This window comes from Protopterus annectens, chromosome 2.part1, assembly GCF_019279795.1.
Source record: "Protopterus annectens isolate FY-2018-M chromosome 2.part1, PAN1.0, whole genome shotgun sequence".
Taxonomy (NCBI): Eukaryota; Metazoa; Chordata; order Ceratodontiformes; family Protopteridae; genus Protopterus; species Protopterus annectens.
In genome coordinates this window covers 1,073,275,851-1,073,290,568 of record NC_056729.1, presented here as the reverse complement: position 1 = coordinate 1,073,290,568, position 14,718 = coordinate 1,073,275,851, and positions in this window count along the sequence as shown.

Below are 14,718 nucleotides of genomic sequence, written 5' to 3'. Positions count from 1 at the left end.
TTGGGTTTCTCCACACATTTCAACCTCCTAGAGAAAGAAATCTGGACAAAGCCTGACATAATAAGGGGAGGGGGGGACAACGGCCCAAACGTAGGGACACATTTTGAATATTGCTCTTATAAACTTAGAAAGTTGCTAGAATAATAGCATATATGTTAGCATGCATTTTCTGAAGGATATGAAGTCTGAAACTCAGATGCATGTCATTATTTAGTGACATTAATCCTTAGATCATACCAGTGGCTTATAAAAAAAACCCACAATTTTTACAAGGAATAGACCAAAATTATGAGGCAAAAATCTGGACATTCATGGAAATATCTATACAGTTAAGAGGTATGTCAGTCTCTCTCTCTCACACACACACCACACACACACACACACACACACAGACACACACACACACATACACACACACACACACACACACACACACACACACACACACACACACACACACACACACACAGTCTTTCTTAGGAATTACAGTGTTAAGTAAATGTATCATATTCATACACACACACATACACACACACACACACACACACATATATATATATATATATATATATATATATATCTATATATATCTCTCTCTCTCTCTCTCTATATATATATATATATATATATATATATATATCTATATATATATATATATATATATGCATATACATATATAGGTTCATAGGTAGGTACTAGGCTATCATCCCAAGGGACTACGTAAGCTTAGCCAACAAGGTTCCCTGGCTTACGCCACCCAAGAAAGTTATTTTCCTGTGCCACTGTAGAGCAGAGACACAGAAGTGATCCCCAGGGTGTATTTCCTATTTCCCATCCACTCATCAAGATTTTTCTTGAAGAGTGCTAATGAAGAACTTTGCTTGACATAGATGGGTAGCCTGTTCCAGAGTATGGGAAGTCTCTGGGACAGGAATCTATCCCTCCAGCATGTCCTGTTTATTGTGTTGACAAGGTTTAGGTCCCTAGAGCGTGTAGCTTGGAGGGATTGGATTTCTTTAGGTGTAGCATGTCCAACAGCTCTGGGTTTGACATACCTTTATATGTTAAGCAGAGATCACCTCTGAGTAGGCGATATGCTACGGAGTAAAGCTGGAGTGTTTTGAGGCGTCAGTGTAGGGCATTTGTTTGAGGCCAGTAATCCTCTTTGTGAGGTACTTCTGTGGCCTTTCCAGCTGCTGCAGATGTCTTGTGAGGTACATTCCAAAAGGGGCATTGTACTCTATAATGGGTCTAATGAGTGTCGAGTAGAGAGGAACAATGACCTCTTTTTTCCTGGATGAGAACCCCTTTATGATGAGGTGTGCCACGTAGAAGGACTTCCTGACTACTATGGCAATGTGACTATCAAAGGAGATACTACTGTCCACCTGGGTCCCAAGGTCTCTTATCACACATTCAGTGTTAAGTAGATTGCTGCCTATGTGGTAGTTCAAGGGTACAGAGTTTTTGCCAAAGGGGATGATACTGCACTTTTTGGCATTGAGCTTGAGACCATGGTTCTGACACCAGGCATCTGTCTCAGCGAGGCCCTGCTGTAGGATGTCCACATCATTTGTGGACTTGACTATGGCTCCTAGTTTGCAGTCATCTGCGAACTTCATTAGCCAGAGACCTTCTGTGTTAGCCTGTACTTCAGAGAAGTAGATACCAAACAGGAGAGGTCCCAGGACGGAACCCTGTGGTACTCCACTTGTCACTGCTTTGAGGTCAGATTTGGAGTCTGCAACTTTTACAGTGTGGGTTCTGTCAGTGAGCCAGTTGGCAACCCATCTTGTGATGTAGGGATTTGTACCTAGTTCAGTGAGTTTAGCTATAATTCCAAAATGGGGGATGGTGTCGAAAGTCTTGGCAAGGTCAAGGTAGGCTGTGTGAACCACCTTACCCTCATCTATGGCTCTAGTGACTGCCTCAAATAAGTCGATCAGTTTCAGGAGGCATGATCTGCCTTTCACAAAGCCAAACTGGGTGGGATCCAGAGTTTGGAGGTCACCGATATCTTTGTTTATGAGTTCCATGATGATATGTTCCATGGCCTTGCAGACCAGGCTCATCAGGCTAATAGGTCGATAGTTCCCGGGATCAGTGATGGCTCCCCCTTTGTGGACTGGGATAACTGTTGCTGTGCACCATTCAGTAGCACAAAGCCTGATGCGAGGCTATTATTGAACATGGTGCTTAAGTGGGGAGCCAGTTCATTCTGAAGTTCGTGTAAAATGCAGCCTGGGATGTTGTCCGGTCCCATGGATGCTGTGTTTTTTGCTATAGAGAGTGCAGCTTTAACCTGTGTAGTTGTGATTACAGGGACTCTGCATTCTTCCTGTATAGATATGGGCCCTTTAGGGGGTGGGGGGGGTAAAGTTAGCACTGAACCTATCTGCCATGATGTTGGCAATATCAGTTGGTTCCATAATTTTCATGCCTTTATGCTGTAACTCAGAGCAGATGTGGGTGTTGCCATCGAGATTCTTGACATAGCTATAGAATGCTTTGTGGTTGTCCTTAGAATTAGTGGTGATTTTGTTTTCGTAGCTAGCTTTGGAGGATCTTATAAGAGATCTCAGCTTCTTACTGAGGCTGACCAGGGATCTCCTCCACTCATGGGATTTTACTCTCATTTGCAACAGTTTCTTCCTTCTGTTGTACAGTTTGTTTATGGCAGGGGACCACCAGATTGGCTTCCTTTTTTTGAAGGATAGCATCTTGGTTCTGTTTGGGATAGCACGATCCATGCACTTGTGTAAGTGCTTATAGAGTGCATTTGTGTAGGATTCAGCAGTTGTAACTGTATTGTTCATCTGCATGGCTGTCATGAATTTCACCACTTTAGTCTTAAGAAGCATGAAGTTGGCTTTGGAGTAATTTTTTACCGTGGTTTCCTTAATGGGGGGTGGGGGCGGGATGTAGATATCAAGGGTGAGTAGCTTATGGTCAGATCGAATCAACGAGGAGTTGACTTCAGGTGTGGAACACCAGTCACTCAGGTTGGTAATGACTAGGTCTAGGATATTGCTGCCCTGGTGGGGGTGTGGATAGGTTGATCCAGGGCATTGGAGTTTATGAATTCCAGAAAGCGTTGAGCTAAGGAGTTGGTACACGAGTAGTTTTCCCAGTTAATGGTGGGGTTGTTGAAATCGCCCGCTATTAGGGTGTTTGGTTGAACCCTAATATTTTCCAGTACATCTAGAAAAGAGGAGTGGGAATCCTGGGGCATGGTGGGGGATCTGTAGCAAGCTACAATTTGGATTGCAGTTTTGCCCAGAGTTAATTGCACTTGGATAACCTCGGATGCATTATGCTGAGCAACTAGCCTGGAGGTGTGGATATCCTTAATGAATATGGACACACCTCCGCATATATATATATATATATATATATATGTAGTTTCACTGTACAAGCTCGAGATACTGAAATCTCGAATTTCAGTATCTCGAGACCAGAAGCGCGAAAATGCAGTTGCTTGAAACTGCATATTGTCGAATGTTAGTTTGTCTAATCACAGCCAGTATACTGTAACTTTAAGGTAATTGGTTTCTGGATAAGAAAGATGGTGGCTGACGTGTGGTTATGTTTGGAGGGCTAGGTAGGTGTACAGCTTTTAGTGTTTTGTGTAGGAATGTGGTTTTGTTTAAAGTTTTGAGAACTTTTAGAAGTTAGTTAAGGTAGGTAGGTGTGAGTGTATGTGTATGTGTATCTGTAAGTGTTGAAAGTGGTGTGTTTTTTATGTGTGTAGTTTGTGTGTTTATTGTGAGATAGGTATAACGTGTGGAATGAGAGACTAATGCATGTTCTTTCAGGTTTTTCTTTTTTTTTTGTGTTAGTGCAACCTCGGAGTTGGTATACATAAGTAGCGGCGGTGTGGGGGGGGGGCGCAGTGTATATATATATATATATATATATATATATATATATATATATATATATATATATATATATATATACGTATGGTAGTGGTATGTGTGTTGTTTTTTGTTGTTTTAGTGTATTTATGTTTTATGTGGGGGAGGGTTGGGTTTTGCTTTTGGAGTGTTATTTTCAATGTTATGTGTGTCTTTTCTGGGGTTTCTTTTTTTTTGCAGTTTCTGTGTTTTGGTCTCGAGATACTGAAATTTGAGATTTTAGTATCTCGAGCTTGTAAAGTGAATCTATATATATATATATATATATATATATATATATATATATATATGTCATCAACACCATATCTAATCTTACTGCCATCTTCCCTCAAACTAAATGCAATCCTAACAGTGTTCTACCAAAGCAATCTTCCAAAAACACCAATACTAGCTCTCTACCCAGTTTTCCATTCTCCCCAATACCAACTGCTACTATAACAAAACTTATTCTCAAACTTAAACCTGGCTCTAAAGCACATGACAACCTACCCCCAGAATACCTCCAAATGTAAGATAAAGCTATTGCTTATCCAATCAGAGTACTTCTTAACAGATCTATCCAAGAATCCTATGTACCTAGCATCTGGAAAAAAGCATATATTCTCCCCCTTCAGAAAGGTGGCAACAGTACAGATATTTCCAGTTTTTGCCCCATTGCTACAATCTCCCCTATTTCTAAAATCTTAGAAAAATACATTCACATTCAACTTCTAAACTATGTACTTCAAAAGATGAAGGTAACATTGTGTCCTCACCCTTTCCTGACCTCTCTAAAGCCTTTGATTTGATACTGTCTCCCACTCTCCACTTCTCACAAAACTTTCTATACTAGGCATCATCTCCCCACCCCTAAACTGGTTCTCTAGCTATCTCAGAAATAGACAATAATATACCAAATGACAACACTCTTTCTCTCCATTCCTTGATACATCCACAGCTGTTCCCCAAAGCTCCATACTAGGACCCCTTCTTTTCAGTATTTTTATCAACAACTTTCACTCTACTCTTAGACGTGGATCTGTCAAACAGTATGCAGATGACTCAACCATCATCTGCTCTGCTAACCCTACATCTGAACTTCAGCAAATTACTGCTTTTACATCTACCGAAACCTGGACGACCAACAACCACTTTGCCCTAAACCCTAACAAAACTAAACTCATATAATTTTCCCCCAAGAAAACCATCACCTTGAATAAGACTGAATTCTCAAAACAAAACTATTATTGAGGTGGTGTCTCATACAAAAATACTAGGCATTATCTTAGATGAAAACCTAACATTCAGCCAACGTGCACAATAGTATCAACAAAACACATCAAAAAATGGGTACCCTCTAGAGACATAAACACTTTCTTAACTACTCTACAAAACAAACTCTGAAGGTAATGCTGCTCAATGCTAGAAGTCTAAACCTCAAAATGCACTCTCTCGAGGCACTCCTAAAAATGGAGAACATCGATATCTGTGCAGTAACTGACACTTGGTTCAAGGCTCCAGAGAGTACCCCTGCAATACCAGGCTACAACTCTTACCACACTTTTCGGCCACAAAACCAACACGAAACACTAAAGGTGGAGGAGTGTCCATATTCACACCTCCAGGCTAGTTACCCAACACAATGCATCTGAAATTCTCCAGGTGCAACTAACACTAGGTAAGACTGCAATCCAAATTGTAGCTTGCTACAGATCCCCAACCATGCCTCAAGATTCTCACTACACCTTTCTAAACATACTGGAAAATATTAAGATACAACCAAACACCCTAATACTGGGTGATTTCAACTACTCTGCCATTAACTGGGAAAATTACTCAGGTACCAACTCCTTTTCCCAACGGTTCTTGGAATTCATAAATTCCAACGCCCTGGATAAATTAATTCATAGTCCCACCAGGGGCTCCAATATCCTAGACCTGGTCATTACCAACATGGAAGATAGATGCTCCACACCAGTGGTCACCCCCTCATTGGTCAGGTCTGACCATAAGCAAATCACCCTTGACATCCACATCCCACTCCCACCCCCAGTAAGGAAACCTCTTTAAAAAACTTCTCCAAAGCCAACTTCATGCTACTGAAGTCAGAAGTGACAAACTTCATGATACCCATGCAGACGGGATCTGAAAGTTCTACTGCAGATTCTTACACTAAGGCACTGTACGAGCACATCCACCCTTGCATGAATCGTGTCTCCCAACTAGAACCAAGATGCTCTCCTCCAAAAAAAGGAAGCCAATCTGGTGGTCGCCTGCTATAGACAAACTATACAACAGAAGGAAGAAACTGTTGCAGAAAAGAGGAAAATCCCACGATGCAAAAAACTCCCTCAACAGCCTTAGTAAGAAGCTGAGATCCCTCATAAAATCCTCAAAAGCTAGTTACGAAAATAAAATTGCCAAAGATTCCAAAGACAACCACAAGGCATTCTATAGTTATGTCAATAATCTAAATGGCAATGCTCAGATCTGCTCTGAGCTTCAAAAGAATGGCATTAAATATACTGATCCCAAGGATATTGCCAATATCCTGGCAGATCGATTTAGTGCCAACTTCACCCCCCTCTCACCCCCTAAAGGACCCATCTCAATACCAAAAGATTGCCAAATTCTGGTAATCACGGCCACACAGGTAGAAACCGCACTCTCCAAACCTAAGAATACAGCATCCATGGGACCAGATGACATCCCAGGCTCTGTACTACATGAACTACAAAATGAACTGGCACCTCACCTAAGTGTCATGTTTAATCATAGCCTCACCTCCGGCTTCGTGCCCACTGAGTGGCGCACAGCTGCAGTTATCCCACTCCACAAGGGGAGATCCACCTTGGATCCCAGGAACTACCATCCCATCAGTCTGATGAGCCTGATCTGCAAGGGCATGGAACGCATTATCATGGAACTTATAAAAAAGACATTGGCAACCTTCAAACACTGGACCCCACCCAGTTTGGGTTTGTGAAGGGCCAATCTTGTCTTCTGAACCTGATTGACTTCTTTGAATCAGTCTCCAGAGCTGTGGATGAGGGTAAGGCAGTCCACACAGCCTATCTGGACCCTGCCAAGGCCTTCAACACTATCCCCCACTCTGGAATCATAGATAAACTTACTAAGCTGGGCATAAATCCCTACGTCACTCGATGGCTTGCCAACTGGCTTACTGAAAGAACCCAGACTGTAAAAGTAGCCGACTCCAAATCCAGCTCCAGACAAGTGACAAGTGGAGTACCTCAGGGTTCAGTCCTGGGACCACTCTTGTTTGGCATCTACTTCTCTGAAGTACAGGCCAACACTAAGGGACTCTAGCTAGCAAAGTTTGCAGATGACTGCAAACTGGGAGCCATTATTGAATCCCCAAATTATGTGGATATTCTACAAAAGGGCCTTACAGAAACAGATGCCTGGTGCCAGAGCCATGGGCTCAAGCTTAATACCAAGAAATGTGTAGTTATCCCCTTTGGAAAAAACATGTACCCATGAATTACCACTGAATTACCACATAGGTGGCAGTACACTAAGCATTGAACGTGTGAAGAGAGACTTAGGGACACAGGTGAACAGTGGTCTCACTTTCCATAACCACATTGCCACAACAGTCAGGAAATCCTTTTATGTGGCACACTTCATCACTAAGGGCTTTTCATCCAGAAAAAAGGAGGTCATTGTCCCACTGTACTCATTCCTCATTAGACCCATTATAGAGTATAATGCCCCATTTGGTATGTACCTCACAAGGCATCTGCAACAGCTGGAAAGGCCACAGAAATACCTCACTAAAAGAATCACAGGCCTAAAGCAGATGCCATATGCTGACCGTCTAAAAAAACTCCAGCTATACTCTGTGGCATATTGTCTGCTCAGAGGTGATCTCTGCTTAATATACAAGGCCATGTCAAACCCTGAGCTATTGGACATGCTCCACTTAAAGAAATCCCAATCCCTCAGAGCCACACACTCCAGGGATCTAAACCTTGTCATCACAATGAACAAAACATGCTGGAGGGATAGGTTCCTGACACAGAGACTCCCCATACTCTGGAATAGACTGCCCATACATGTCAAGCAGAGCGCCTCCTTAGCCCTCTTCAAAAGGAACCTTGATGATTGGATGGGAGATAGGAAATTCACCATGGGGATCATGTCAGTTGCTCTGCTAGACAGGGGTCCAGAGAAGTAAATATTGTGGGAAGAAATATCCAGGGAATTGTTATGGCTAGGCTTGTATAGGCCCTAGGGCTGATAGCCTAGTACCAACCTATGAACTGATGAACTTTTCTTCTAGTTTCACTCCTATATGGTGCTCCTCTCCTCACTAATATCCAGTCTTCTCTGAAAACCAAACTTGACACCTGCTACAATAAAATTACCAAGTTCGCAAATAATGCTAAATATTCCTCCCATCACTGCTCTTCCTTAAACTTACTGAATTGGCTCGAACTCCCACACTACTTCATGTACTTACAATTAACTACAGCACACAAAATTATCTACAAATCATCAGATTGCCCAGCCCTTTATTCTTTGCTTACTCACTATCACCAAAACAGACCGCTTAGATTTGAGAACCAACTTCACCTGCAAGTAGAAAAACGAACCTTCCTGCTGGCCAAATGCTATTCTCTTTTTCTATTTCAGAACAGTGGAATCCATGCCCATTAACTTTAAGAACTAGTAATAATGCATTTTCTTTCAAAAAGTCTCTACATCAACATCTCGGCACTCTGTGGCACTGCTCATGCTCTAATGCAGTATCTCCTAAGACCTGACTTCGCTAACTCACCACTGCTATCACCTTTATCCATATCTTCCTTTATTAACTTTTCTACCTTCTAATATGAACATCAGAAATATTTGCATCTATGCCCAAGTTATTAACTCATTAACCCCGAGTACCTTCTCATGGTGCATCTGTGCTTAACACCTAGTGTGCCCTGAGAAGATAGGAATTCTATTATGTTAACACCGAGTGCCTTCCAGCAGCGCAAATAAGTTTACAGCCCTAATTTGAAGGTATTTTTGAAAAATAAGTTGAGAAAGTAACTGAATGTTGTCAGTTACCTTCTCAACTTAGGATTTAGAGTGGAGTTACGTGATGGTCCTATTGGACTTTTATAAGTAAATCAGGTCAGAATGCTCCCTGTGTATTCTTATCATTACAGCAAAGCATTTCCTAAATGTGTCAGCTACGAGCATAAGGCACGCACATGCAAATAACAGAATATAATGGCCATTTAGCAACGATAAATGAAGCCACATGCTCTCGTCACACAACACAAGACTAGTGCTGTGAAACTAAATGGTCCCCTCACATACCACAATGACATTCCTACAGTTTAATTTAGTACAGCTAAATGAGGACAGTAGTCAGTCGTTTGATATAAATGATGATTCTTTTGCAGACATTGTCAAAGTTGCCTATATGTTGTATGAAATGTTTTGGCTAAAGGGTACAAAATTTCTGTTTCCCCTTATAATGAACAATGCATGTTTTCATATTTATGGAAAAACTTTTTGGGCACGCAGATTGTCTGAAATAATATCTTATAAAGGAGAATTGGGTAGCTTAATACTAGAAAATTAACTAAGGGGATTAGGTATGTTTTGAAAGAAGCTGATAACCGGGCAGTATCAAAAGATGTGCATGAATGTATGTGTTTGATGACATGAAGAAAGGTAGGGTATCTGTTTTATGCACATTTTTTAGAGTATTCAGCCTGTTACGTTAACTGTTGTAGATGCTTTTGCATTTAGTGGCTAATCCTAGGCATATATATATTTTATTTAGTTGTTACATTTATTCTGTTCATATTTACTGACTTCTTATTTGAAGCATTATGTAATATTGCCTGCCTCCACTCTCCGGCTTGTCATCAACACTGAAACATTGGGGTGAATGTTTCATTTTGGTGCTTGTGCATACTTGGACATACTGCTGAAGGGGACTTGTGACAAATGTTTTATTTTAGAGCTTGTGTATACTCGGATATACTACTGAAGAGGTCATTGGGGTGAATGTTTCATTTTGGTGCTTGTGCATACTTGGACATACTGCTGAAGGGGACTTGTGACAAATGTTTCATTTTAGAGCTTGTGTATACTCGGATATACTACTGAAGAGGTCATTGGGGGGGATGTTTCATTTTGATTCTTGTGTATATTTGGTATTGACTCTGTCATCCACTGCACCTGCACCAGGAATGTAACTGTCGTAATGAGCATACTTTCCTCTACTTGTTGTTACCAAAAGGCTCTGCTCCCCTTGTATACAGTACCTCCATGTAATCTCCATTTCCTACTCCATGTCTGTGCATATACAGTGAAAGTGTACACATCCCTGTTAAAATGCCAGGTTTTTGTGATATAAACAAAATATACTGTGTAGACTGATCCATTGAGTTTGTCAGCTCAATAGATTTTTTATGTTTGGTAGGTTTTATTTGATATTGATACTGTAGTTTATGTCAAAAGTTGTTTTTTTTTTGACTGTGTCAGATGTTTTATATTTTTATTTATTACTATGGATATGTGCATGCATTTTTACCAACATAGGGTTTGCTGTTCTTGTCAGAAATTTTGCATTTCAGATCTGGATGTCTTTTTTTAATTCCTTTAGTTGTTCCTTTTAGCTGGCACTTTTGAAATGTATAGAGTTAATTAAGATCACTTTCAGACCTTTGTGCTTTGTAAAAGTGACATTCTCCTTTATCCCAACTTTAAAAGTAAATATAAGTAAGGGAGTGTTTAAACATGTACTGAATGTTTAATTTTGGTGCATGTACATGCCAGGGAGTATTACTGAAGGGTCATATGGGGACATATTTCATTCTGGTGCTTGTGCATACTTTGTCATTTTATTGTAGGGGTCCCTTGGGTGAATGTTTCATTTTGGTGCATATTCTTTCCAGGAAGTGTCACTGAAAGGTTGTTTGGGGAATTATTTCATTCTGGTGCTCGTGCACACTTCAGCATTTTATTGTAGTGGTCCCTTGGGTGAATGTTTCATTTTGGTGCATGTTCTTACCAGCAAGTGTTACTGAAGGGTTGTTTTTTTCCAGTGTGGTTAAAGTTGAGCTCATTTGGAGAGCATAGTCTTAATTATTTTATATATTTTACATAAATATGATGACCTAGTCTCAGATGAGCTAAGGAATGCCTTATGGTTATCCTTAGCTAGAGCTGCTAATTTTGATTCATAGTTTGCTTTAGAGGACTTTATAGGATGTCTTATTTGCTTGCTCAAGCTGAGAAGGATGTGCTTCCAATTTTGAGACTATTCCTTTACGTTCTTAGGCAGCAATGTCTTCCTCTTATTGTATAACTTGTTTATGGCAGATGTCCACCATATAGGCTGATTTTTATAGGATGTTGCTTTTATCCTATCAACCTAGGTAGTGCAATTGCATAGGTGTTTATAAAGAGCATTGGTGTATATCCCATTATAGGTGTCCTTGCCATCAGAGGGGACAGGTGTTTTGAAGCTATTAATGCTCCAGTTGGCCTTGGAGGTGTTTTTTAGTTTAATTTCTCCAGGGGGGGGGGGGGGGTTGATGTAATTGGTACTTTGAATGAGACTTTTTTTATGATCAGACTTCACCAGGGGGGACCACACTTGTGGTGGTAAACCGATCTCCCATGTTAGTGAGTACCAGATCAAGAATGTCTGGATCCCATGTGGGGGTTCCAAGGCACTGGAGTTAATGAAGTCTACGAATCTTTGGGTGAGCGTTAGTACACATACAGTTTACCCACTCCATGGATGGGTAGTTAAAGTTACCCATAACCAAAGTGTTTGGTTGTAATTTAAGTGACTCAAGTAGATCCAAGTAGGCAGTGTGGATATCATGGTTCATCTGTGTTGAGATTGATAAAAAAATCAAGATTTGGTGAATATTGATTTGTAATTATAGCCGAAATAGTAGAGATTAAAAATTGGCTGTTGATTTGTAGTATAAATCACTTTTCCAAATCCAGACCATATTGATACATTTAATAGTCTGATATTTAGGGTTGAAATAATATCCAGATTTATTTGTTATGATGTGAGGGCCAGCTCTCATGATAAAACAATAGCAGAGGTTCACAAATCTTATATAATGTTTCTGGTGAGATAAATCAGGGCAGATTGGCAAGGAGGGAAAGATACACAGAGCAAGAGTCCTGGAGGGCTGGGGGTCTTCACCATTACTATCCAATTCATTAGGCATTTACAACATTCTGTAATGAAGATTGTTTACAACTTAGTTATTCACTTGTGAATGCCCATGGCCAAAGATGATTTGTATGTTTTGGTATTGTTTTATTCCATCCAAATATAACACTGGTTGCATAGAATATGCTGTTGCGAACTGTGGCAGCTATGTTTTTTATACTGTAATTATTCTAATCTAATCATTTTATCCACACTATAAAAGCAGCTTGCCTTACCTTTAGGCTGATGGAAATCTGTTTGATTTTATGGGGGGTTCCTGTTTACTAGGCTGTTTTTTCATACCTTACAAAGTATGTAGAGCTGGGGGGAAGGGCTCAATATCTAAATGTTATAATATTTTACTGAATTAGTCAGTATTCTCCTTACTGATGATAATGAGTCTATTGCCTAACTGCTGCACAAGGTAATGACATGAATGCCTATGCGATGGGCAGCAGTTATCACCTGTGTCTGAGCATGCGTAATATGCATAATTTTGCACATCATTATTACGCTGCAGTTACAATATAGCACTGAGTCATTATCACTTTTCAGCCAAACTGTCAGCAGCTGGCACTATTATTTACATAAGTAGAAGTCGTTATCACATTGCTGAATGCACAAGATATTTGGAGTCATTGCAATCCTCCCCCCCCACACACTCACTTTCATGCTGTCATTTGTACAGTTTCAAGAAATGTATCAAATCTACGAGGCAAAAATTGGACATCCTGCAAAAATCAGGACACTTGAGAGTTAGGACAGGAATACATTTTCAATTTATTATTTTTTGACAAAGTTGCCAGAATAACAGGATTTGTGGTACACTGTATGATATGAGGGATATGAATATATATGTTATTTAGTACCTTGCATCCTCTGATTTGCCAGAAAAATCACAATTTATTCTGATAAACAGATCCTCTTCAGTCTGTTGTGCCAACTGCTCTTGTGTTGGTGGATGCATCACGGGGGGCATACCCAGCCACCATGGATGCTATGGAAGAGGGTTTACATTACCTCCCCCCTTTCACTCCTTAAGGCCATTGCCAAAAGGAGACATGGATGGGATAACCAGGTAATGCATATGATATACATATATATGTAGTCTTCCAATAATCTGAAAAACATCAGTAGTAATCTGTTTGCATTTTCTTTCCTGTGCAGGTTTGTCCACCTTCTGACACTGACATGGCTTCACGAGCAGGAGAACAAGTGAGAGTGTGGGTATGTGGCCATTCCTACATTCATTGGGCTGCCAGACATGCCTCCATAACTGAAAACCACTACAACTTGAGCTTCCCCACATCCAGTGTGAAGGTATACTGGATTGCAAGAAGAGATATGCATTGGAGTAGAGTACTGCAGTTGTTGGAAGAAAAGTGTTCCATCTACCCTGAGCCCAACATCCTTGTGCTGCACATTGGAGAGAATGATGTGATCAGTCAACCACTTGGAAGGCTACGGTTTCAAATCAGAGCAATTTTTGAACACCTGCAGTTGTGGTGGCCATGCTGCCATTTTGTGTGGTCTGACATAATTCCTCGCCAGATATGGAAAACAACAAACAGTCAACGGGCAGCTCACAAGGCCAGATGTTTACAGAATTGGTTCATGCATGGCTTGATGCACAGGGTCGGTGGATCTACAATCTGCCATGAAAGCATCACCACGGAAGATGTTCACTTGTTCAAAAGGGATGGCGTTCACCTAACTGAGGAGGGCATTACGTTCTTCTTGACTGACCTCCACAATGGCATGAGAAGAGCTATGCAGGATTGGTAACATGCAACGTGTGAGAAGAATGGAAAACACCCATGAACAAGTAGGACCAGTATGGTAAGTAAAACTCTATTATGAAATGTGTTATGTAAAATATATTTTTCTGAGTTTGGCAAATAACTGTGGTAAGGAGCTGGTGAAGATGCTGAGAAAGAACAACTGTTTCAGGAAAGTGCTACCACGTACAATCTAATATGTCCGTGACCATCCTGCAATACTACTTTTTTTATTCTTCTTTTATCAGGCATGTGTAGAGTTTAGATGACAGCAAGGGCTTAGTAATACAGAACTTGATCCCTTAGGCCCATTGCTGAATGGACACATGTAAAGAGAAAAGGCATAGGTAAGGAAGACTGCTGACCCTGAAGGAGGTCATGAGACTGTAGTGGTATCACCTGTCTGAGTGGGTAGCCAGCACAGGTATTGGACAGATCAGATGGCCTTGCATGCCACTAAAGTCCCATGCCTGTCCTGGGTTCTTTAGTGGAGTGGCAGTCCTTACCTTTCTTTTTCTCTTTACATGTACCCATTCAGCAATATGTTGGCTACACCAAGAATGTGTATATTTACAATCATATGTGTCTACATGGTAAAACAACTGCTTCTGAATGCTGTACACATGTACATATATCAGTTTTGTTAGGACTCAGGTTTTGGAAATTATGATTTTTTATAGGTTGGTAAATAACTTTGCAAGGGAGCATGTCAGCGTGCCAAGTAATACCTCCTTTTGAAGACAGTATTGATAGTTCCAAAATGGTTAAAGAATTGTGCCTGTATGTTGTACACATGTGCAGATATCAAAGTTTGTTTCGGACTTAGGTTATG